The sequence below is a fragment of the Canis lupus genome, chromosome 5 (assembly GCF_048164855.1).
Source record: "Canis lupus baileyi chromosome 5, mCanLup2.hap1, whole genome shotgun sequence".
Classification (NCBI taxonomy): Eukaryota; Metazoa; Chordata; class Mammalia; order Carnivora; family Canidae; genus Canis; species Canis lupus.
In genome coordinates, this window is record NC_132842.1 from 47372103 (window position 1) to 47398137 (window position 26035).

At 37.0% G+C, this 26035-nt stretch overlaps 1 protein-coding gene and 1 pseudogene across 31 annotated transcripts in view; both read right to left on the reverse strand.

The window, feature by feature from the left end:
* The window catches only part of PDE4D (phosphodiesterase 4D), a 1448272-nt gene that overhangs the window by 862400 nt on the left and 559837 nt on the right, over positions 1-26035 (reverse strand). The gene's annotated exons all lie outside the window — the stretch shown is intronic.
* LOC140633658 (eukaryotic translation initiation factor 4B pseudogene) overlaps positions 22004-26035 on the reverse strand; it is a 32012-nt pseudogene continuing 27980 nt past the window's right edge.

The following is a 26035-nucleotide window of genomic DNA, read 5'->3' on the forward strand; positions in this document are numbered from 1 at the left end:
GAATAATATTTTCATTTTCCTTATTGTTATATGGAAGATGTTGGGATGAGATAATTGTAAAATACCAATTTCTACTAAAAAAAATCCAAAATTTCTATGGTCAAGATAGTTTTGTTCATCTCAAATTAACTCTTTATGAAACATAGAATCTTTCAAATACTTTAGTAGAAAATTTTTTATTAGAAAATTCCCATAGCCTGGGAAGCTGTTCCTCTTGACCAATGAGTCCATAGACATGATAGCTGTTAAAATGTTCTGTGTTTAGAAAAGCAGAAAATAACTCCTTTCCAAACATGTCTGAATTTTTCATTAATAAGACTTTCAATTGAGACAGAAAAAAAGGGAAGACATACAAAATTTAATACATAAAAATAAAGAAAGGCTATTTTCTTCTTTGTAGTCTGGAACCTTAACTGTAAATATTAGAGCTTTTGTGGAAAGAAGTCAGGTAATTAATTTCTATAGCACTAAGATAATGAATTTTCAGAGACTGAGTAGAAATTGGAGCACACTTGTGTAGGTCTACCAGTATAATACATATATTACTCTATAAAAATTCTGAGTTAGGGGATCCCTGGGTGGCTCAGCAGTTTAGCGCCTGCTGTTGGCCCAGGGCGTGATCCTGGAGACCCGGGATCGAGCCCCACATCAGGCTCCTTACAGGAAGTCTGCTTCTTCCTCTGCCTGTGTCTCTGCCTCTTTCTCTCTCTGTGTCTCTCATGAATAAATAAATAAAATCTCTAAAAAAAATTCTGAGTTAGAGTTGATATATTGACTTCCACTGTGTAAATCACCTGCAAAAGTCATTTATTTAATTAAATAATTTATTTAATAAATGTGAATAATTACTACATGATCTAGGTATGGAGTATGATATAAACATAACAAAATTCTTGACATCCTTGAAATAATAGACAACAAAAAGTAAACAAAAACATATTCTATTGGGTGATGGTAAGTTCTGTGGAGAAAAATAAAGGCATCAGGGACAAGGAATATGGGAAAGGAGAGTGTGCAGCTTTATAAGATATATCAGGGAAGCCCTATCTGATAAGGTGATATCTGAGCAGAGACCTAAGGGAATTAGGAAAAAACATTACAGGTAGAGTGGATTGTCAGTGTAAAGTCTCTGACCCAAGAAAGGAGAGCAAGGAGGCTTGTGTGGCTGGAGTGGGTTGAGTGAATGAGGCACTGCAGAAATTAAAGCTGGGGTATGAGCGGGTAGGGATGGTGAAGGGTGGGTATTTCTGGGAGGAGGTTTTGGCTTTGACTAAGAATTTAAATGGAAGGTTTTGAGAAGAGAAATGGTATAGTTTGAGTTACAGTCTAAGGGGATCATACTGTGACTGCCATGTTGAAAACAAATCATGGAGTGACAAGTATGAAGGTGGAGATACAAGATAGAAAGCTATCTCAATAATCAATTGGTGAGATACCTAGTGGCTCAGTCAGTTAAGTGTTGAACTCGTGATTTCAGTTCAGGTCCTGATCTCAGTGCTGTGGGATAGAGTCTCTTGTAGGCTTGGTGCTCAGCAAGGAGTCAGCTTGTTTCTCTCCCTCTGCCCCTCCTCTGACTCTTTCTCTCTCTCTCTCTCTCAAACCAATAATCTTTAAAGAAATAATCAATCTGCATATTTACTGACCAAGGAAATGAACATCTACTCATACGTTTTACCTCACAAAGGACTACAGTATTACATTGATTTTTCCCCTCATATTTGTGAGACTTATTCTTTTTGTTTTTAACTTTGTACTTTGAAACAACTATAGAGTCACAGGAAATTGCAAAAATACTACAGGGAGAGAAGTTCTATGTGTCTCTCATCCATTTTCTCTTTAATAGTAAGATGTGAGACTTATTCTTAATAGTAAAAATGAGTAAACCAGACATTTCTCTGAAAGTAATTTTCATTTCTTTACAACTCATCTCCTTTTGGTGATGTGAATTATCTAGAATATTACCACTTTAGAATAACAGAATGAGGCATTCTCTTATATCCCTTAAGGATCACACTGATCTGAAACGTAGAATATTTATTTTTCCGAAATACTGCCATGTAAATTACTTCTCCCCACACCTTTTCTTCTTTCTTTAATGTTTTACTCACCAGAACTGTATCTAACCATGTTTTTCTATTCTTTACCTCTGCTCATCACCCTATACTGTTCCCCCAATATGGGGAGTCAACCACAGATCATAATCACGGAGAGATTTTTCTGAACTTTTACATTTGGAGGAGAAAAAGGCCAATGACGAACCCTCTCCTGGAAACCCTGCCTGATACAGCAAGACCTAAACTAAACAGAAAATAATCTAGGCAACAAGCTCACATATCATTTGAGAAATATTATTTGGTAATGTGTACAAGAAAATGAAGGAATGCACATATACAACTGAATTAAAACAATGAACTATCTGCTTTTATTATATTTTTACCAACAGTTTTATTAATATGAGAAAAATACACTCCATGCAGTCAAGTTCAAGCAAAAAAAAAATTTTAAAGACCCAGGCATAAAGTAAACAAGAAGAAATCTAATTCTAGTCAAAATATGCGCTGACTGCACTTGTCGAAAGATAAACTGTAGGGAAATAAGAGTTTTCTCAGTGTGAAATCAATGTATTTAATAACCAGAATCTGACAAGCCAATTGGATATACATAAAATTTAGTTTTAAAACCTGCTTAAATTTCCATTAGTCAAACTGTTGTTTCATCATGAATTGTTACCACTGATACTACATTTGAAAAATTTTTTTTCAAAGATGACTTGGATGTTACCAATGTTTAGCAAATACTGTCAAGAATCACTACAAACAAGTTGGGAATATAGTGTCTTTTTGTAAACCTATGAGATGAAAGAGATTACTTCCTAAAGATGTCTTTCATTACATACTATTAGACAGAATGGGTGCAGGTCAAAGGAAAAGGGGAAAAAGGCAGCATGTAGACTGGTTTTGACATTGACATCTATGACTGGCTAGCACAAGAGGTAGAGCACAGTGCTTATGAGGCCAGTCAAAAGGCTTGATTTTGATATGTGTCACTTAATCTCATTTGGTTCCATGTTTCCAGCCACCACCAGCTGATTCATGACTTAGCTGTTCTCAATGGAGACAGGCCAGAGTTTGTATGGATCAACACAAAGTTTGAACTACTTCTCAGAAAAATGATTTTAAAGGGTTCAGCTTCCTTATAGTGATTCATTAATTACCTCCTACAATGCATTACTTAGGAGGCACAAGAGGCAGTGAAAGGACATTAAACTTTGATATAGTAGACTTGAGTTTCAGTCCTTCCAATTCTAGGGTCTCTGAATTTGTGACCTAAAATATATCAATTAACTCTCTGACTTTTAATGTTTTCCTTCATTGATTTTTCCATATCGATACTCTCCCAGCCTTACCCTGAACATTAAAAGCATCAAGTAAAATGTGACATGGTCATCCTTGTATCGCAAGCTTCTAGAATATAGTTAATGCTTGCTTAATAAGTATCTGCTGAATAAATTATTAGAACTAATTTGGAGAAGTGGAGCACACAATTCCAATGAAACTTACTTAGCGCAAATGATCATTTGTAAACATTTAATGTAACCTAATCTACTTGCCAATATATTATAGATCTTTATATACAAATATATTTTAACATTTAGAAATCATATAGAATAAAAGAGTAGCCCCCATGATATTCATAGCTTTGTGTAATTCCCTCATCTTCAGTGTGGGCAGGAAGAGTGACTTGCTTCTAACAAACAGAACATGGGCTGTCTCTCTTGTGCTTGCTTACATTATGTTAAATGAGACTCATGATAACAAATGTGCTCTACTCCTCTTTTGCTTTGAAGAAATGAGTTGCCCTGTTATAAAGGGTCTATGGAGGGGGCTACCTAGCAATGAACTGAGAACAATTTCAAGAAGCTGATAGTGACCTGTGGCCAACAGCCCCTAAGAATCTAGGATCCTCAGTCTCACAGCTGCAAGGTAATTAATTCTGTTGATAACATGAGTGAGCTCAGAAGTGGATCCAACCACAGTGAAGCCTCTAGATGAGAACTGAGCCCTGGCTGACACCTTGATGGCAACCTTGCAGAGTATCCAGCTAAGCCATGTCTATACTCCTGACCCACAGAAACTACAAGATAATAAATATATGTGTCTTAAGTCTCTAAATTTAAGACAATCTGTTACATAACTATAGAAATTTAATACTGGGAATATTGGAGGAAGTGAAATTGTTTTGACACGAATATCACAGATACACTAAAAAATGCATACATATATATAAGCATGCACATCACATAAACATAAGCACACTGGCTTTTTTTTTTTTTGGAAAATAGCAGAATTTAGTAACAACATCTTTTTTTGAAAACTGGTTGAAATCAGATTTAAAGGTATTGCTCTCTAATTCTTTACATCAGGATAGATTCCATAAACTACTTCACAAGCTGGTTAATAACACCAACGATCTCCTAAATTTATATTCATGAAACAGCCTATTTTCAATTCCATTCGAAGAGCTTCAGCTTGGCTTTAGTATGAGTGTTTAGACTAAGGCTATGAGCCTTGAACAGGTCTATATTATTCAATCTCAACCTTCTTTCCTTTAATCCTTTTCTAAAGACCAATTAAAATCTGCATCAGACAATCCACATGGACTTTCTGGGAAGTCTTTTCTTTGGTTAAATGTACCAGATCCTGATTATCTAATGAACTGGATTAACTGTAGCTGTCCTTTACTAACAAATGCTTTTCCTCATCTAGCAAACAACTATTCATTCTTAAATTCTGGTCAGATTTGTATCATTTGAAAGCCATATGTGGAACTCTTCTATCTAGTCTGATTTAGGTACTTTTCATCTGCACTTGAAGAGAGCTTCATACAAATCACTGGACCTGGTAATCATGCCACTTACTACTCTATTTCTTCCTTACTGAGGAGACATCTTACCTATTTGTCTTCTTCCCTCAGCTCAGTGCTTGGCATTTGATGAATATTTAGGAGCTTTAATTTTTCAAAATCATTTTACATGGAAATGCACATACATTTTAACCTTACAAATATTCAAGTGGCAATCTAGGAAAAATTAATTTGCAAATATCTTGGCTTCTTTAGTAATAAAGCAGATTTTCTGATAAAATTGCCCCTTTATAAAATGAAGCATATATGTATTTCTTTAATGCACATGGTAAACTGTACATTCTCTGATAACAAAAGATGCAGGTAATAATAACTGAATTGAGATCATATAAAATAAACTTTTATTGTTTAAAAGGGGTATTGATGAAGCTCATAAAGAGACACGTATGTCTTTTATCTTGATTTTCACCTAACTGTGACCTTGTCCTCAGTTTCAATAGCCTATCCCAGTTCAAAACCTACATAATCCTATATGGCCCTAGAAAATAACTAATAACAAAATGGATAAGCTAATAAGAAACAATTTGCAATTCTTATTTCTGCCATTTTCTAAGCCCATATTTCAAAGAAAAAATAGCTACATTATATTATGATCACTATTTTTGTTCCTATATACTACATATGAAAATGCTGACATGCTGGATGTATAATTCTCCCATAATGTAAATGAACTCTGTTGAGGTATTTGGCATTTGCAGCTAAAAGTGTATTAGAACACCTTCTTCAGCTAAACTAAGGAGCTGTTTTTGTCTTCCTGGCTTTCAACTAGTAATATGTAGCATCTAGAATTAAGTTGGAAATTGACTTCATTAGGAAACAGTGGTTAAGGGCCAACACCTAGGGTTTAGTGACCGAGGTTTGAATCCTGGCTCCACCATTTAGTAAGTTGTGACTTTTGGTGAGCTACTTAACTTCTCTGAGTTTCAGTTTCTTCATCTCTAAAGATATAACAAAAGTGCCTGCCTCACAGGGTTGGTGAGAATATTAAATAAAATAATGAGTAATAGAATGCTAAGAGAATGCCTGTACATAAAAAGCCCTCACTAAATATTAGTTACTATTAACAGCCCATCTCATACATAGTCCCCTCTGATGTCAACTTTTCAAAATGGGCAGCACAGCAAATATAATCAGTGAAATATTATCATTACTAGGGTTATGACAGATATAAAGGTTTAGGATAACTAATGTATCCTACTGATAACCTGTGAAGTAATTTTATTACTAAACATTAATCTTTAGATAATGTCATTGAAATGCTAGAAAGCCAAAGACAATAAAAATAAAAATGAGCTAAAACAAGACTATAGAGAATGAGAAAGTGGTAAGAGACGAGAAGAAGACTGATTTCCTGAAGGAGACTGTGGATCAAACTAGAAAATATGAGAACCTGCAGAAAACCCACAGAAAATCAAAAAGGATATTTTAATTTTATCTAGCCACACTTTCAAATAATTGTCCTTAAAGCATTTAGCCAGGTGTTTGAAAGAAATATAAAAACTGGAATTTCAATAAAAGCTTACTTTTATCTTTCAAAAATAGTATACTCTATTTCATGACATGTTATTGGTATTAATAAAAATTCAAACCCTCAAGGACATTTATACTAAGTTACACAAAATTGCATTTTCTGAATTTATGAGGACTTTCCCCCATTATAATCATAAAATGCATATATAATGTACCATCACTCTGAGTTCTAAGGAGCATCTATTTTTGACAGTTTTGAGATAAAATTACTGAAGTCTACACTGTTGAAAGATGACTAATAATATTTTTTAAAAAGTTTAAGTAGAAGTTAGTTATACATTTTTGGTGATTTTTTTTATACTAAAGATCATAATTTCAAACATTTATCATGTTTTTTCTCTTATAGAAAACTTTTCTAAAGTCATACATGGTCCAAACATCTTACCTTCTTTATAAAATTACAGACATTACCTCTATATATAAAAATCTTCAAAACTTTGCCCCATGTTCAAAATAATTTAGGCCCTGGGTGCATGGGTGGCTTAGACTGTTTAGAATCTGACTCTTGATTTTGGCTCAGGCCATGATCTCAGGGTTGTGAGATGGAGCCCCACTGGAGCCTGCTTAAGATTCTCTCTGTCTCCCTCTGCCATTCCTTCACTACTCATACTTTCTTTCTCTTTCTCAAAAAATAAAAATAAAAAATAAAAAGCCCTCAGAATTTAGGCCCCAAATTAATGTATTTTTTTCAAACATATCATTTAAACTTATTTCTTGAAAGTGAAGAAAACAATTATGACAATTCTCTACTATTAATAGTGCTTGCTGTTCATTTTCATTAAACATAAAGTCCAATTTTTAAAATCAAAAGTCTAGGTTATTGCGAATTTCAACAATATGAAATGGAATAGATTCAAAGACTATAGTCTCAAATATGTGATATTAATTCCTACAAGAAGACATAGATTGTTAACTATATCACTGATAGCATTTCAAAGAGTATTCAGTAAACACTAAAGATAATATTTGGTGTATTATCATGTTCAGCTAACCTCATTCCCCTTTTTCATAGAGATGTAGCTTTGGGGAAGCTTTAAGATGTATTGATTACAGCATGATCCTAACAGCTTTGTATGACATCCTGATAGAATTGTGAAATGTGACATGAATAACAGTGCTCTTAGGTGAATTAATTGCTGGCCAAATACTATGTTCAGATAGTATTACTAGGTAGCTTGAGATCAACTTGACAACATGACTTAAATGAAGTCCAAGATTTCAATCCTATATTTTTATCAAGCGTCTGGATGAAAATAAGGAAGGCTGGTTTTTTAGTTTTGTGAATAACAGAAAAACACAAAAAACAATTTTTGAAATTCTGAAGAGAGGAAACCAAAAATTTTAAATTCAACATGTATACTTGCAAACATCTACATTTAGTTAAAGAAATATTACAAATTATAATAAGAAAGATTTGGCCTTTCATAGCTTTAATGGGGGAAAAAAGGTAGACCACTAAGTTTATAAATTATAATATAATTGCAATCATAGTTAAGCCACCCTGGATGACATTAAAGGAGAAGAGCATTCAAATTGGAGAAATGGCACTTCATTGTGCTCTGTGTTGGGCATATAGTATCTGAAGTATTATGGCTATTTCTAAGTTATCCTTTAATATTAAAAAAAACAGTAATAACACATATCAAACCCAAAATTTAAAAAGATAATAAAAACTAGCATACTTGTGTCTGGTGTTTACTGGTTCTAAATGCTTGTTGGTTGTATGGATATTTAAAGGATGAATAAAAAGAAAGAAGGCTCAAAAGAAGGAATAGAAAATAGGGAAAGGATGAGGAAATTAAGAATGGATGGATACATTGAGAAACAAAAATACTACAGCTCTTCCTTTATGTATTCATTGGACTTGGTGAGCAGATGGAATAGAGAGGCCCATTGTTATCCCAGAGAGAAGCACTAGCACTGTCAGACATTACCAAGAGGCAGATGAATGGGACATAAGGAAAGACCACATAACAATCAAAGTCTTTTAACAGTGAATAAAAGTTCTCTGGAGGCTGCTGGGTGGCTCAGCTGGTTAAGCATTCAACTCTTGATTTCAGCTCAGATCATACACTCAGAGTTGTAAGATGGAGTCCCAAGTTGGGTTCTGTGCTGGGTGTAGACCTTGCCTAAGATTCACTCTCCCTCTCCTTCTGCCCTCCCTATCCCCCCTTCTCTCTCTTAAATAACAAAAAGTTAAAAAAAAGGTTCCCTGGAAAATAATGAGTCACTGAAAGTATTAAAAGAGAGTTGAACTAGTTTTCATTATAGGAATACTAGAAGGCAGGTCAGACTTCAGGAAGAAAAATGAAAAACCAAGGACTCTGTCTTCAACTGTCCAGCTGGAAGACAGATTTGCCACAATTAGAAAAGATATAGGTGATTGCCATAATTGAAATATGGCGATATGGAAGACATAGGCTTTTGTTTACATAAAGTTAATAACACTTAAAATCAAAAGATGAGTGAATTCTGCTAGTTTGATGACACTGCATTTGAGAGCATTTACACTACAGATTCCTCTGCTTAAAATTAATCTCCTCTCCATACCATGCCCCTGTTGCACACTTTTCCTTCTTCAATTCCTAGCTAACCTTTTCTTTATGTTCTTTCTCCTTTGATCTCTTAAAATATCCTTTAAGATCTAGTTCAAATGTTCCTTCAAATGCAATCTTGCTTTGCCGCCTGACTCACCTTTAACTTCTCTTCTTTCTATTCCCACACCTAGTTTGTGAAAATAATTCATAAACATACGCTGTGAATGTGGTAAATACCATCCTGCATTTGGTCACCACAATTCTTGTATTAGAATGTAAACCTGCAACCAAATAAAGTACATTACAGCATACTATGATGCTACGAGTATGGATGTATTTGTATATATCAAAATAAAGTATACATAAATTTTCATAATTTAAGAAGGCACATGTGTGTGAAAGTATCAATACAGTAGACTGTCCATATGTGTTACTTGGAAATTTAGGAACTTGGTATTTTTTTCCTTTCACAGCTTAACTTGGTTTGATTCAGGTGCTGCTTCCTAAATTCAGGTGCAGGTGCTAAGTAGTATCAAGGCAGTAGATCTAAAGAGAAAGGTAAATGGAGAACATATGGAAATGGAAATGTCACCAAAACAAAGGTCCTTTTTGATGATATGCATGGTTTGAAATGGTTTCAAAATATGACTGCAAGCCAGTGGATGGAAATGTTCTACATCTCTCATATTAAAACAAAGCCACCAAGACGAAGCATTTATTACTAAAAAATGTGATTGTCTAGTGTTCACTGCTTGAATATTTATGAAGTTTACAGTCTGCATGTGGCATTTCCATAAACTGCCTTGATTAATGAATTTAATTGTAAATGTTGTGAGCTTATTTCTTAAATTGTATTTCATTTTGTTTATGTGCTTGATAAAAAAGTAAATTTTCAGAGTGAGTAATGCTAAGTGGATATAAATCAGGTGACAAAGCTGTAAAGCTATGTAATATGAGCAGTGCATAAGCAAATATGACTGCAGAAGTACAGAGTTTATTTAACCAAAGTAAATGTGTGCGGGGTCTTGTACTAGATTCCATAAGCTGATCTATACCCTGAGCCGACCCAGAAGTTTATTTAGGGGACTCACTAAATAAGCACCAAAACTAAATATTAAAAATTAAAAGATAGATATGAAATTCTTTGGATATATAGGATCTGATAGAGAGGGAATTTCACAACTTTTCAGGTTTTTTTTTTAAGATTTTATTTATTTATTTATTCATAAGAGACACAGGGAGAATGGCATAGAGATAGAGGTAGAAGCAAGCTCCTCACAGGGAGTTCGATGCGGGACTTGATCCCTGGAGCAGGATCACGCCCTGAGCCAAAGGCAGACACTCAACCACAGAGTCACCCAGGCATCCCAACTTTTCACTTTTTAAACAAAAGGTGTGAAGGGACAAAGGATACATAATGGAAGCAGCCTATTGCACCTTCCCTAGCCCCTTGGGATTGTATTTTTTCTGCAGAAGGATAAAATAGGACAAATATGAGACTGATACCAGACCACAAATCTCCTATCCTACTCCTGGGACTACCTGTGTCTCTCCCCTTAACTTTTCTTATAAGATATGACATCCCCAAAGGTCTAGACTTTAAAATGTTCAGTTTCTATATGTTAGACCAAATACCCTTGCTCATCTTTTACAGGTCTCATCCTTAAATCAGAAGAGAGTGGTCAGATAATTTAGTGGACATTAACACTTTCAGCTATGTGTAAAAGAGCTCAAATAAGCATCCTTCTTCAGGTCATGAAAAGATAGATATGATTAAAGCCTATATATATAAAAATTTTGACTTTTTACAATTCACAAATGCACTGATTTTGTATGTACTCACATAAGAATTAATCTCTTTACAAAATTCTCACTATATGCTATTCATACCAGCTTAGCTTACTACAGACCACAAAAGTATAATCTTGAAAAAGCTGAAACATTTTATTGTAACTTCTTCTGTTCCTGGCTATCTTAAAAGACATTATCTTCATATCCATTCCATTTTGACTTAACTTTTGAAAAACAGTCTTTGGTAAAAAAACTTTTGAACAATATATGGATAACATATCTATAACCTTTTTCTTTTTCAAAACCGACGTGCTCCCTACCCTAGAAAATCCTAAAAGTTAAACACTATGTTGTCTTTAATGTTATTTCCCCCAATATGTTAAGTTTATCTGAAAATGTGGAAAGATTTAGGCAAGCACATGCAGGTTTGGTCAATAAAATGGGAATGTATTTGCCTATAAAATGCTTCTTATACATGGTTATGTCCATCACATTTGGAGATAATTTCTTTAACATGGCATCTTGATGAATTGTTGGTAGACCTCTATATACATGGTTACTATATAAGCCAAGCCTACCCTACAGAACAGGCCACAAACGGATTAGACACCACTTCCCTGGAAAAACGCTTTTCCTCAAAGCCAGCAAATAAGGACACTTAGCCAACTCTCTTAGGAAGTTGTAATGTAGGACTGGGCAATGCAGTCAAATAGTGCTGAAGAAATGTTAGCTTTATGAAAATACAGCTTTTGCATCCAGTGCATCTCTGAACAGAATATAGCCAGGCTTAGGCCTAAAGAAACTGTGGTGGGTTGAAAACTGACCCTACTAAAGACATGTCCACTTGGAACATGTGAATATAGACTTATTTGGAAAAAGGATCTTTGTAGATATAATTACGTTAAGGATCTTGAGATATTACCCTGGATTAGGATGGATCCTAAACCCAATAATAAGTGTTCTTACAAGAGAAGGTAAGAGGAAGAAATAAGAGAAAAAGTCAGGGCCAGAGATGGAAGTTATGCTTCCATAAGCCACAGAAACCCTGGAGCTATCAGAGGTTAGATAAGAGACAGAGTGGACTCTCCCTAAAGCCTCCAGAAGGAATGAATCCTGCTGGCACCTTGACTTCAGACTTCTGGAGAAGTTTATTCTCTCCAGAATTGTGAGAGAATAAACCTCTATAGATTTAAGCCAACTGAACTGTAGTAATTAATTATAGCAGTTTTGGAAACAGTTACAGAATCAATCTTATTGTGGGGTTTGGGCTCCTTCAAGTTATAAGGTGGAGAAAACCAGGTGGAGTAGATGTGACATTGCTCAAAGAGAGGATATTCTCTGTCACTGTACTCAGGAGAGGCAGGAATTTTACTCACATTCACTGAAGGAAATGATTGTTTAGAACAATGTGCAGAAATAAGATTAAACATATTTTAACATCTTGAATGTTAAAATACTCGCAGTTTTAGGTTTCAGGCAACAACAACAGCAAAAAAAAAAAGAAAAAAACAAATTAGAAGAAAAAAACTTTATTCAGGAGCACAGTGTTTGCCATAACAAATGTGGCAGACTTCTAATATTTCAGGAATTCTTAATCTTGTCCTCCTTTTATTAAAGCTTTCAAAGAAAATAAAAAACTGCACTGAGGTGAAATGTTCCATATTTATTCTACCGTTTACAAATTAGACATTTCAGTAGAAACAGATTTTAATCTAGGTAACACTATTCAAGAAAGGAGAATTAGGGATGCCTGGGTGGTTCAGCAGTTGAGCGTCTGCCTTCAGCTCAGGGTGTGATCCTAGGATCTGGGATCGAGTCCCATATCAGGCTCCTGCAAGGAGCCTGCTTCTCCCTCTGCCTGTGTCTCTGCCTCTCACTCTGTATCTCTCATGAATAAATAAATCTCTAAAAAACGAAAAAAGAAAGGAGACTTATATAAAATATCTACTTATCTTTCCCATTTTACCTATTGACATGCTTGTGTGAGAAAACTTTATATGTATACATTTAAAGTTTAAATTATGCTTACGATAAATTCCATATATTTTAAAAAATGTTTAGCCTTATTTTGTTATATAAATTAGTACAATAAAAGTTACAAAGATATCTGTACATAAGTAAATGTAGATAGAAAACAGGATTTTTTAAGCCAAAACTGTCAAAAGTAAAGTTCAACAGATAATTTATTGGTCACTGGCCATATCAACAATAAAATAAACGTTATGGTTACCACCATACAAGAGCTTTCTAATGTGACAGGAAGAATCTAGAAAAAATAATAGTGATCTTTGCTGACAGTTAACTGTATGGTAGGTCCTGTTTAAGAACTTCATATGCATCATCACATTTAACCCTAAAAAATGGCATAGATACATTAATATGCCCATTTTATAGATGAGGAAATTGATGCAAAATGGGGTTAAGTAACCTGTCCAGGGTCAAGTAGCTTTTCAGGGGAAATCTGATTATCCTGTTTGAGCTTTAAGATACTATACTATATTGACCTCCCACCATCATGAGTAAGCAAATACTGTGATAAGTGCTTTTATTTTTATGCTCTAGGAAAAGGAGGTAATGGTGATTCATTATAACTTGAAGCAATCCAGAAAGGCTGCAGGTACCAAGTTGCTTCTGCACTGGGCTTTGAAAGACAGACATTTTATACATGGAAGAAAAAGTAATTCAGCTAGAGAGATTAGTCAACAAAATTTGGAAACCTCTACTGAGCACTTCCTGCAGAAGGGTTTTATGCAGTTCCAGGGCATAATGGAAATTTCCACACCCCAATTTCTACCACTCATCCCATATTTCCAGAAAATAGCTAACCCTTACAGAAACTATGAGAGCCCCTCTTTCTGCGGGCAACATCAGAGTTCTGGAGACCTACCCACATGTCATGGGACTCAGAGATTTGGAGGTGGTTATCTGGTCCCCTACACCATTGCTCTTAAACAAGATTCACAGAATTTATATCTAGAACATCTTGTACAGCACATATGAATGCCAGAAATTCAAGTGATTTTCCTCATATTCAAAGTCCTAACCCTGGCCAGGTTAATTCAGTGGTTTTGACTGCTAGCACTAAGGTAGAGGAAAACACAACAATCTGAAAAGATACTTCCATAATTACTGATATGTCTCTAAACTAATGTGCCATTTACTCTTAACTGAAAATTTTAAAGTCATGATTTCCTGTCTCTTTAATTAAAGGCAGAACTCTTTGGAACTGACTCCAGAGTAAATATGATATTCAGGAAGGAAAATCATACTATCAAGTAGGTTTTGATATTGGGATCCTGCAATAAACAGTGTACTCAATTAAAAGCTTAATAAATCTCATTGGAGTCACCTTTTTGCACGCAAACATTTTAAACTAGTACTGAGGGCAGCCCCGGTGGCGCAGCGGTTTAGCGCCGCCTGCAGCCCAGGGCGTGATCTGGAGACCCTGGATCAAGTCCCACGTCAGGCTCTCTGCATGGAGCCTGCTTCTCCCTCTGCCTGTGTCTCTGCCTCTCTCTCTCTCTCTCTCTCTCTCTGCATCTCTATGAATAAATAAATAAATAAATAATCTTAAAAAAAAAAAAAAACTAGTACTGAGAGCAGGGCTTCTACTGTGTGCCAGGACTCTAACAAAACGACTTCACAGAAATTTTCTAAATCCTCACAATTGTATCAGGTAGATTTTGGTATACTTATTTTGTAGGGCATGAAGCTGAGGTTCCCCAAGGAAAATTGCTTTCCTAAAGTCACAAAAGTTGTACATGGGGATTAAGGTTTGAATTCTGTTTTATCCTAAATTGTGATGAGTAAAATGTTTGTGTTATATGTCCTTTGCTTAAATATGTTTACAAGCTAGATGGAAACAAATGAGACACATATAACAATAGGTGGATAATAATTTGGCCTATCTCCTAGTGCTGTGGTTACAAAAGTTAGTTTACTTTAAGCGGGTTGATCCAAAACAACCTCAGGACTGCAGAATTCCACTGAGGGACAGAAATGCTCTCAAGCTTAGGAAAACACTTAAAAATGTATTCAATTATGGAAAGTGAGGTTCTTGTATGTTTAACCTAGACACGTAAGGTTTAAACAACAACAATAAAATGGTGAAACATTCTCCATAAGAATAAAGAACATTTGAACTTTGGCATTTTGTGAGGGCTTGTGGTTGAAGAGAGGAGAGAAGAAAGGCCTGAAGATGGGGAGCTACAAGGGAATGGAGTTAGTTAGGGAGAGTCTAATAAATGTCTAAGAACTCTGATTCTAGCATTCTAATTGCAGCCGACTTCCGCTTGTGCTATTATTAGCCTGCATTACCCTAAAACTTTCGGTAGAAGTCTATTACTGGCAATAACTGCTGTTAGTGGTGGTTCTGAGTAATGACAGAGAAAAGGTAGAGTCCTGCACCTCCAAATAGTGGCCAACAGGAAGGAAGCAGAGGCCCCAGGCAGAGCTAGAGGCAGCTGCCAGGAGCCAGGTAAGTGAAGAGAAATGGCTTGTGTAGTGAAGTGATGTGTGACAACACAACTTTCCCCTAAATGTAGCAGAGGAGTATGAGCCTTGGAAGAAAGGAAGGAAGTCAGATGCTGTCATTCCAGGAGATGCGGTTTGAGCCAGTCTTTGGATGCTAAAGTAAGCAGTCATGCAGTCATGCCAGAAAGCAGGAGCCCTTGGGACATCTAGGTGGCAGACATGTGATTAGATATAACATACAGCACAGTGTGAGGTGCCATCTAAATGGTCTTGGACACATATGATAGCAGTCCAGAGGAGGAGGAACTCCTTTCAAGGAGGAGAACAGAGAACATACCACAAAATATGCAGCAATTGCATGTAAGCCTTGAGAGATACACAGAATTTTGATATGCAGATATTGGTGCAAGGACTTTTAGTTCACAGCTCAAGTAGCACAAAGGCTGGGAATGTCAATGCATGCTCCAGAAACAGGAGGGTTCAGACTAACTTAAATCAGTACATACTTCAAAGCAATGGAAGAGATCAGAGAAAGAAAAAAGGTTGACAGTAGAGACAGGAGGGTTTCAGTGTCAGAAGAAGGAGTGAGAGATTTATTCCATAGCAAACAAGTCACTGGAAGTTTTAATAAAGGGAGTAAAATAACCTGGTATGGTTGGCAGATGGCCTGCAGTCTAGAGATAAGAAGTATGAGGACTTTGGTTTTCATCATGTTGAGTTGTAAGGGCTGGCAGGTCATAGATATGGAATCCATGGAGCATGCATGATTAAAACTTAGGTAAGCCTTCAAGATAAAAGACCGTGAGATCTACAGATAAAATAGTTACTTTAAGCCTTGGAAATCACTAGTGATTCCAAATCACACCCTAGGGATTCCCAAGGCCTGAAGTAACGAGTGAACCTGTGGCAGTGAGTAAGAGTTCGCAAGAACAGTGTAAGAGAGATGAGGAGAATGCCAGAGAACAGGATTCAGACATGACTTAGCAGGCAAGAACTGGAAACTCAAGAAAGTTTAGGTCAGAAAACAAGGAGAGTTTTTTCAGGAAAGAGGAGATGATTTAATGGGTTATAGAGGATAAATACTGAGAAAAAAATAAAATTGAAAGAACATCATTTTCTCATTTGATGGAAAAGGGCTAGAAAATAAAACCACTGTGAATGATTTAGGAATACACAACATATGGAGAAACAAACTGAACCATTTAAATTTAAAATGTGTTAACTTTTTCCCCACTGGTATTAAAAAAAAAAGTTTTGCATTCAGAGCGCATTTGAGTGAATAAAAAAATGGACTCACAAGCAAAACAGAAACGGCAGAAAATCTTCAAAGTCACTATTGCTAAAAGCGTCTATATCCTTGCTACTTAAAGAATGGTCTAAAATTAGCAGTCTCAGAATCATCTGAGAACTTGTCAATAATGCAGAATTCCAGGTCCCATCCTAGACTGAGTCAGAACCTGCATTTTAACATCCTCCTTAGGTTCATTAAAGTTTGAGAAACTATGCTGTGCATAATCCAATTTTGTCTATGCTTAGAGTATACATGACCACTACATTCAACAATATATTTATGGATTCCTCACTTCACACTGTGAGATAATAACCAGGCAGTAAGCCTGGTTTCTAGTTCTCAAGTCCATCACTAAATAGCTAGGAGAAAATCTCACTCACCAGTCTCAGTAGTCACATCCAGTCCTATGACTCCATTGGCCTAAATAAGTAAAGTTGAAGGGGCATAGAACATCTGTATGTAACAGTGCCATCATGATGAACACATTAAAGGCCTGTATTACAAAGGTGAGAAAATATAGGTAAGACTGATTTGGGAAGTAAATTTTTAGAATTCCAAGTCTGAGGAGAAAATACCTGTTCCTCCAAGATGTGCAAGGATTTCTGGAGAGGGCAGTTTCTTACTTAAATAATGAAAAAGAGGAAGTGCTACAAACCTCTAATAATGACAGTAAATGGTATGTATGGAATGCTCACCATGTGCTAGACATGTTACATGTACATCTCCTTTAGTCTCACAACAACCCTAAGAGGCAAGCAGCACTAATATTACCCCCACTTAAAGATATGCAAACTGAGGCTTAGAGACGTTAGTAACTTGAAAGGGTCATAGAGTTTATAAGAGGCCGGGCTGAGATGTGTCTGACTTGAAAAGTAGAATTCTTAAGAATCATAAAATCAAATGAGAGGTTAGGGAGGGAAATAATATAAAATAATAATGGTTAACGTTTATTAAGTACGTACTACATGCCAAACATCACTTTAAGAGCTCAGCATATATTCATACATTCAATCCTCACACTATCAGATAGGTATGATTATTATCTTCAGCATAGGTGAGCGTAGTAGTTAGCTCAGGCTTTCATAACAAAATACCATAGACAGGGTGGTATAAACCACAAAAATTTATTTCCTCACAATTTTGGAGGCTGGAAGCCTGAGATCAGGGCGCCAGTATGGTCAGATACCCGTGAGAACCTTCTTCTTGATTATAGAGGGCCACCATCTTACTGTGTGCTCACACAACCTTTCCTGGGCAGGTGCACATGAGGAAAAAGAGAGCACCTTCTCTTCCTCTTCTTATAAGGCCAACAATCCTAATCTGTTAGGACTTTACCCTTAAGATTTCATTTAACCTTTATTACCTCCTAAAAGTCCTTCCTCCAAACACACTCACATTGGAGGTTAGGGCTTCAACATAAGAATTTTTTCAAGGATATGATTAGTCTATAGCAATAAGGATTTGCTATATAAGCATGCTTAAATGACTTTCTCAAGATCATCCAATGGTAAATGGTAGTTTCAGTTTAAATCTTGGCAGCTGGCTCTAGTGACCACTCTTGGTCACTGTACTGTACTCTTTCTAAGGATTAGTAAGCAGAGGGCATATTAAGCACGGCATAGCTCTCTCCATTAATGGCTACTCTGCAGTCAATAGTTAATTGTGATTTTTGTTTAAAATACTTTATTCAAATATAAGTTCCCCAAAATATCTGTTTTTATTAGTGGAACTCTAATGGTATGTTTTTTTTTTTTTTCTTTTCCAAAGGCAGTACAAATAACAAATGTAAAGTGAGAGAATATAGGTTCATTTGTATTGACTGAGTGCTACTAGCTTCTAGGGACAGATTTATTGAATGGCATCCTTCAATTGCATCCAGGTTTCCATAAAACTTATTATTCTCCACTATTCTTCACTTTGTATCATTGTTAAGGTTCTCTGCAACTCAGTTTAAGTCCCCTACAAGTGCCAATTAAAGATGAGATTAAAGACATTCAACTCACAAGCTGGCAGAGTATTGATGTTTCCCTGCTCATGAATTGAAAGAGGCCTGAAAAGAGGGGATAAGTCAGGGTGCTCAGTTGGTTAAATGTCCAACTCTTAGTTCTGACTCAGGTCACAATCTTGCAGTTATAGGATCGAGTCCTACATCTGGCTGTGCTCTCAGTGTGCAGTCAGCTTTAGATTCTCTCTCCCTTTACCCTTCCCCCTCCCTCAAATAAATAATTAAAAAAAAAGAGGGAATAAGCCAGGTCTGCATCTTTCTGGACTGCTGTGCCCACCAAAAACAGCCTGGGAGAAAAGCAGTTGTATATCTGGAATTCTAGAAATGAAGAAAATACAGCCAAGTCAAGGTGACTGATACATCTAAAGTTATCTACTGAATCCCTTTTTTTAAAAAAAGATTTTATTTACTTATTCATAAGAGACAGAGAGAGAGAGAGAGGCAGAGACATAGGCAGAAGGAGAAGCAGGCTCCCAGTAGGGAGCCTGATGAGAGACTTGATCCCAGGATCCTGGAATCAAGACCTGAGCCAAAGGCAGACACTCAACCACTGAGCCACCCAGGTGCCCCTATATACTGAATTCCTTATGCTGAGGATATCTCTACATTTAGGCTGAAAAATAGTTAAGAAGTAAATATGAATATGCTAACAGTCAAATATGTCACCCCAAACTTACCTCCCAAGGTCCTTCAACACTCGCTTTTCAATTCAGCAAGGTGGATCACTCTTCACTGTGACCCAGACACATGCTTAAACCTATTTTCTGATTATATTCCTGTTGTTTCCTCTACTTGCAATACTTTTTCACCCAGACTATCCAAATCTCATCCTTTAGCCTGGTCCAATTATCATATCCTCATGAATTTTTCTACCATTCCTTCAAATTCAATTTGAACTTTAACAAACACAGCTCTACACTAATACACCAGTGGGGAGACTTCTAATGTTCACACATATCTGATTCTTCTTTCCTTCTCAGTGCATGAGAGAATCACATTTCCTTGCCTCCTTTACAGATGGGCAGGGTCCTGAGACTAGCTCTGGTTAATGGATGGTTAATGGAGATGAAGTATGTCACTTACTTACTCAGGTACTTAATCACCAGCATAAAACCAGTCTTTTCTTTTTTTCCCTTGCCACTGAAATAGACGATGTTCCAAATGGTAACCTCCATCAGCCTGAGTCATAGGATAAAGATGAAATGGAGCAGAGTACCCCAATAAAACACAATGGGAATTCAGCATGAGTGAAATATAAACTTTTGTTATTTTAAGCCTCTACAATTTGTGAGTATATGTGAATTTGTGGGGAGGGGAGGGAGACAGTATGTTATTATAGCAGAACTTAGTTTATTCTAACTAAATAGTATCTTCTTGCTTTGAGATTATACACATAATATTACTAAGAGCCTTCATTTTTTAAAAAAGATTTTATTTATTTATTCATAACAGACACAGAGGGAGAGAGACAGAGGCAGAGACACAGGCAGAGGGAGAAGCAGGCTCCATGCAGGGAGCCCAATGTGGTACTCGATCCCGGGTCTCCAGGATCAGGCCCTGGGCTGAAGGCAGCGCTAAACCACTGAGCCACCCAGGCTGCCCCTACTAAGAGCCTTCATGTATTCCTACTCAATAATTATAGTAAGCGTACTATGGGCCAGACAATGACTTTGGTGCTGAGGATACAATGGTGAACAAACATATAAAGTCACTGACCTCAGGGTGATCATAATCTAGTGAAGAAGATAAATACCCGTCAGGTAATTATATGATTAAATGTAAAGCTTAAAATAAAAGCAGTGCCATGAAGAAAAATTACATCCGACCTAGCTGGTAGAAAACAGTGAGGTGTCAGGGAAGGCCTTTGTGAGAAACTGATTTTCAGGCTGAGTTATACAGATAATTAAGAGTGAACTAGGCCTTCTAGTGGCATCCTACATCTCATTGTTCTTGAGAACATTCTTAGGCTTGAACTCCTTCATGCTCTGTTGGAAATGAAGTAAGTTCTTTTGAGAAGAGATTAAGAATGATTTTTTGTATGGACTGCTTCTACTCTTAGGAAAATTCTCCAAACCAGGGCTCTAAAGATAGCGGTGGAGATAATGGCAAGTTTTCTCTCTTGACTCTCTTTTTCTCTGAGTGACTGACACTTCCACTCCCGGAGCTGAGCCAGGTCAGTGGTAACCTGACATCCTCTAGACTCATCTCTCCTGGTGTTGAACCACTACCTTAGGAGCCCAAGCAAGAGTGATTAGGACTTCAGCATTCTAGCATGGTGTGCCAAGATAGCATCTCCATTCTACAACTGGGGGTAGATTGGAAAAGGGAGCACCCTACATCTTGACTGCACTCACCCAGGGCTTTGACAGCAACAGATAACAAGGGGCAGAACACTGAAACACTGAAGTCCTGGTTCTCCCAGAAAGCAAGCTCTCTGTGTGGGAGCTGTGGGGAGATAGAGTCCTGTGTTCTTGTCTATACCTCCACTAACTTAACTGAGATGGGAGTGGATAAAAGACGTCTTGCAAATGCCACAGACTCTTACCTTTCTTACTGAATTCTTATAGGTATTCTTGAAAAGATGTTTTTTTCATTTGCTGTTTATCCTTAGGACCATTTCCAGTGGCTTTAAACTTCCACTTGGTTTTCAACAGTTTCACTGGGGAACAGGTCAATGTCATGTCAGAAGTCTCTTGTCTCTCTCTATGTTTGTCTTGGGTAAGCACCCCCTCACTCTACCTCTGGGCATTGGCTAAGACATTGCTAGCAAATGGGATATAAGCAGAAGCTTGAAATTTGCTTGCTTCTTGCCTTCTCTTGATGCTGGGAAACTTTTTCCCCCATTTGAACAAGCCTTAGCTAGTTTCCTGGAGCATTATGATTCCACACGGAGACAAAGTGCCAAGCTATCCCAAGTGTCTCAGATGTCATAGATCAGGCCGAGAGAGTGATGCTAGGAGAGCCAGGAGAAGAGAACATTCCAAAGATGGAATGCCAAAAGCACTAAATTCTTCTGAGAGATCAAGAGAAGGACTGGAAAGTTCATTATATTTAGAGGTATTGAGGCTACTGTTCCTCTGAACAAGAACCATTTTGTTAATGAAACAGACAAGAAACAACAGAATAGACTCAGACATGACAGGGAAGTGAGGAAACAGCTAGGAGGGAAGAGACAAAACTGGGAGAAGGTACAGTTTTGCAGAGCTCAGGACATGGGGCAGTAGTTCTCAACTGGGGGAGATTTTACCTTCCATGAGACATTTGTCTGGAGATATTTTTGATGGTCACAAATGGGAGGGTACTCTCTCATGGGCAGAGGCCTGAGATGCTGCTAAACATTCTACTATGCACAGAACAGCCCCACAATAATGTACTACCTAGCCCAAAGTACCAAGAGAAATCTTAACAAAGAAGAAAAAGTGAATGAAGGCAAAATTTTTGTTCTGGTGTGGCTTTTTGTTTTTTTCTTTGTTTTAAATGCAGATGATAATTGAATATATTTTAATTGTCATGGAAAGGATTTAATTGAAAGGTGTAATTTTCTGTGGTAAAAATTATTAATATCGTTTTTCCCGGGGGGGGGGGGGAGGAGGGTGTAGGGAGACTCTGGAGGATAAGTATTTGTCCCAGGTGAGGAAGTCAATGTTGGTGGGGTCCAGATTCACATTTGGCCCTATTTAGCTCTAGGCCAAGCAGTTAAAGGAGCTCTTAATCCTGCTATACTGCCAACAACAACTGCATTAGCAACCCAAACTCAAAGAAGCTAGTATCACAGACTTCTCCTTCCTGCCTTCTGAAAGCTTTGCTCTTAGCACTCATCCATTTTCTCTATTGAACCATATTTTTATCTTATTATTAAGGCCGAGTATAGCATGTAGGGAAGAGGACCTTCACGTCTAGTACAGGCTCCAATCCTTTCAGTCCTATTTGGGGCCACTTGGCCTCCACCATATGGTAAGCATTATTTCTTCTTTAGGATCCACCTAAGGAGCTATCTTATCCCTTCCTGTCCTTGAAATGCTTCCTATCCCTTCCTGTCCTTGAAATGCTCTGCAATCCCAACCAGTACTCAGTGAGCCCTGCTTTATTTGAGAAGCACAGCTGGCTCATGTGTGCAGCACACACACACAAAATGGTCCAGCCCACATGAAATCTGGACTCTGACACTTTCTCAGATGTTCTGATCATCCCATACCCTGAAAGAATACTGCAGAATTCTAAGCATTACCATTTTATAACAGTAAAATACCTTAATCATACTGTAAAAACAAATGTGCAGTTAAAGGAGCTAGAACCACTTATGCAGTACCCCATGGACTATTATGGTGGACTAAGGGGAAGTAAGAAGATGAATGGCAAATGAGGAAATGCGGGAAGGTAAGGCAACCTGGAGCCAAATGATGCATTAATATGTTGACTGCGGGAGAAATTTTTAAACCTGTACCCATGGGCATACCCCGGACAGACCCTGAAAGTGTCCAGGGAACATATACCTTCCTTCCAAGGAACCTGGCTGGCCTCAGGTGAAACTAGAGGAGTGTTCAGTTAATGCAGTAAAGTGTGTAAGATTACTTATGTGTCTACTTTCTTAACAGATTCCATATCTGAGCTATTTTTAAAATTCTTTGTATAGATTTCAGAAATTCCCTTTCCCATTTTTTCCAGTTTCTAATACATTTTTAAGTTTCAGGAAATTCTTCATTATGATTATATTAGGCATATTTCTTGCTTGATAAGCCTTGAAAATCCCTGTTTACTCAATAGAGATAAAGATATCTCAGCATAACTTATAAGATCACTCTTAATGGATTTGAGTATTTCTCCCTTTTCCCTGCCATTTTCCTTTTTCCTTCAATATATCATTCTTCCTCTTTTCCCTCCATCCCTTTGCCTTTCCTTCCTCCCTCTCTTCCTCTTTCCCTCCACTTTAAATGTCTTTTCTCTGCAGTCTTCTTGGGCCTTGAATTCAGATGTGGTTGACACCATATTTCACAAAATGTAGATTATGTAAAATAGAAATAACCACCCTGGACTATGGGGTTATTTTTAAGTTTAACATAGACACTGTGATCTATTAAAATGTTAAAGCGCAATTTCCAATGACATAGTTGGAGCTAGGGAGTTATTAGGCTAATCTAAATAAGTCAGTCAGAGAAAGACACATACCATATGATTTCATTTGTATGTGGAATTTAAGAAACAAAACAAATGAGCAAAGGGAGGAGAGAGGAAAGAGAGCAAAAGAAACCAAGAAACAAACTCTTCCCTATAGAAAACACACTAGTGGTTATGAGGGGAGGAAGGTGGAAGGGTCAATGAAATAGGTGATAGGGATTAAGGAGGGCACTTATTGTGATGAGCACACATGTGATATACGGAAGTGTTGAATCACTATATTGTACACCTGAAACTAATATAATACTATGCTAACTATACTGGCACTGAAAACTTAAAAACAAACAAAAAACCCCAGGTTTATTCTGGGATGAAAACAAAAATGGCAGCCATCTACTGAGCTAAGGGGATTTTGGGCATCTAAATACTCTTTAAATAGATATTCAATTGGTCCTTCTATTTTTATCTCTACTTACACTCATTTTCAGGAATACTACCAACTCTAATATGTTTGGGGTCTTCTCCAGGATAACTAGGCTGCTTCTCAGCTTCTCTTATGATGTGTTCAGGAAGCCACTTTCTCAGCTCTAGGGTTACAGTTAGGGTTAGGGTTAGAGTAAGGTATGTACCTGGTATTTGCAGTTTAGAGACCTCTCCAGAGAATAAAACTCCAGAATTCTGCTGTGGTTACAGTTAGGGTTAGGGATTAGGGGTTAGGGTAGGGTTCAAGTTAGGGTTAGAGTATGTGCCTGGTACTTGACAGTTGGGAGACCACACCAGAGCATAAAACCCCAGATTTCTGCTGGAATTAAGGTCAGGGTTAGCATTAGGGTTGGGGTGACAGGTTAGGGGTCAGAGTATGTACCTGGCATTCTGTAGTAAAAGAAACTATTAAAGCACAAAGCTTTAAATCTAGAATATTATCAAATATTATCAATCAGCTGGGAAGCAATATAATTTTACTATTATTATTTTGGCAGGTTTTTTGTGCCTTCTTTTGAAAGTGTATAGAAGTCATTTAGTTAATTTTCCCCATTTTCTGTATTTTCAACATTGCATCACTGGGGCAGAATAAATGGCTGAAATGGCAATTTGCCACCAACTCTTCTACCACTTTGAGAGGAATATATCAGAAGAAAATATCATTTACTGTTGACTAAAACATTAAAAGATGAAGCAATAACATTTGAATGAAATGCTTTTCATGAAAAATCACTAAAAATCTACTAGAAAATTACTGAAAATACTTTGGATCAGAGCCTAGCCTTTTATTACGGAGCTTGAATTACAATTTGGCATTTCTGTTATTTTCCATAGGGTCCAAGCTTAAGAGAGGCAGGATCCAATGAAGATTTAGGATATGCTTTAATCTTAGGAGATTATATTCCTGGGCAGTTACTAAAGCAACAATACGAACAATTTCTATTCAGTTAAAATCAAACAAGGAAAGATCACCTTCCTGTTTCTCTTCCCACTCCAGTATCTCTTTACACAGTTGTTGCTTTCATTTGCCACTTTTAACATCTGTATATCATAGGCTATGATAGGGACTTGGATGACACATAAAAGGGAAGCATCTTCCATGTGGGAACCATGTCCAAAAGCCTAAGGTCAATAGTGTGAGAAAGGTTAGGTGATCAAATGACAGTGAGCAGTGCTATAATAAATCATTTCCAGGCATTGGGCAGACTGATTCTTGGGCTTCATTATTAAAAACAGATGCCTCTCTTATTTACTTCTACTTAAAGGAATGACCCATAGCTGGTTTGTACAGACTATCTGCTCATATGAATTCTTTGTGGGCAAGTGTGTAGCACCAACAGCCCCTGAGCAGTCAGCAGAGAGCAGCAGTTAGAACACCTGCTTAATTACTGCAAAATTCACCGCTGAGGTTGAAGGCCTCACAAAACAGCCTCTCCTCTTTTTCAAGTAAAAATGATGAGGAAGAGTTTACAGATCTTAATGTGCGGTCTTCTGAACAAACTAACCCATGTCTGAGCTGCCCTCCATACTCGGCCCAGAGTAGGCACACAGCTGGCCAGCATTCTGGTCAATTTATCTATTTCTGTCACCCCTGCCATTCACTTGCTGAGGCTCAGACAAGCTGTCCCTTCCACTAGTCTCAAGTCACAGATAATCAAACTGTACCATCTTAGGTGAGCAACCTACCACTAACCATGGCATAATATAATGAATTAGTTGTAATTAGAACTCATACCCTACAACTTCTCATATTTAGCAATTATTACAGCAATGTTGGGAATTATCTTCTTGCCTCCCAGGAGCTAAAAATTTATATCACTGTGCCTTAGACAAACAAGGAATTAGAGAATAACCAAACAATTATCAAGATTAATTTTACATAGGTCA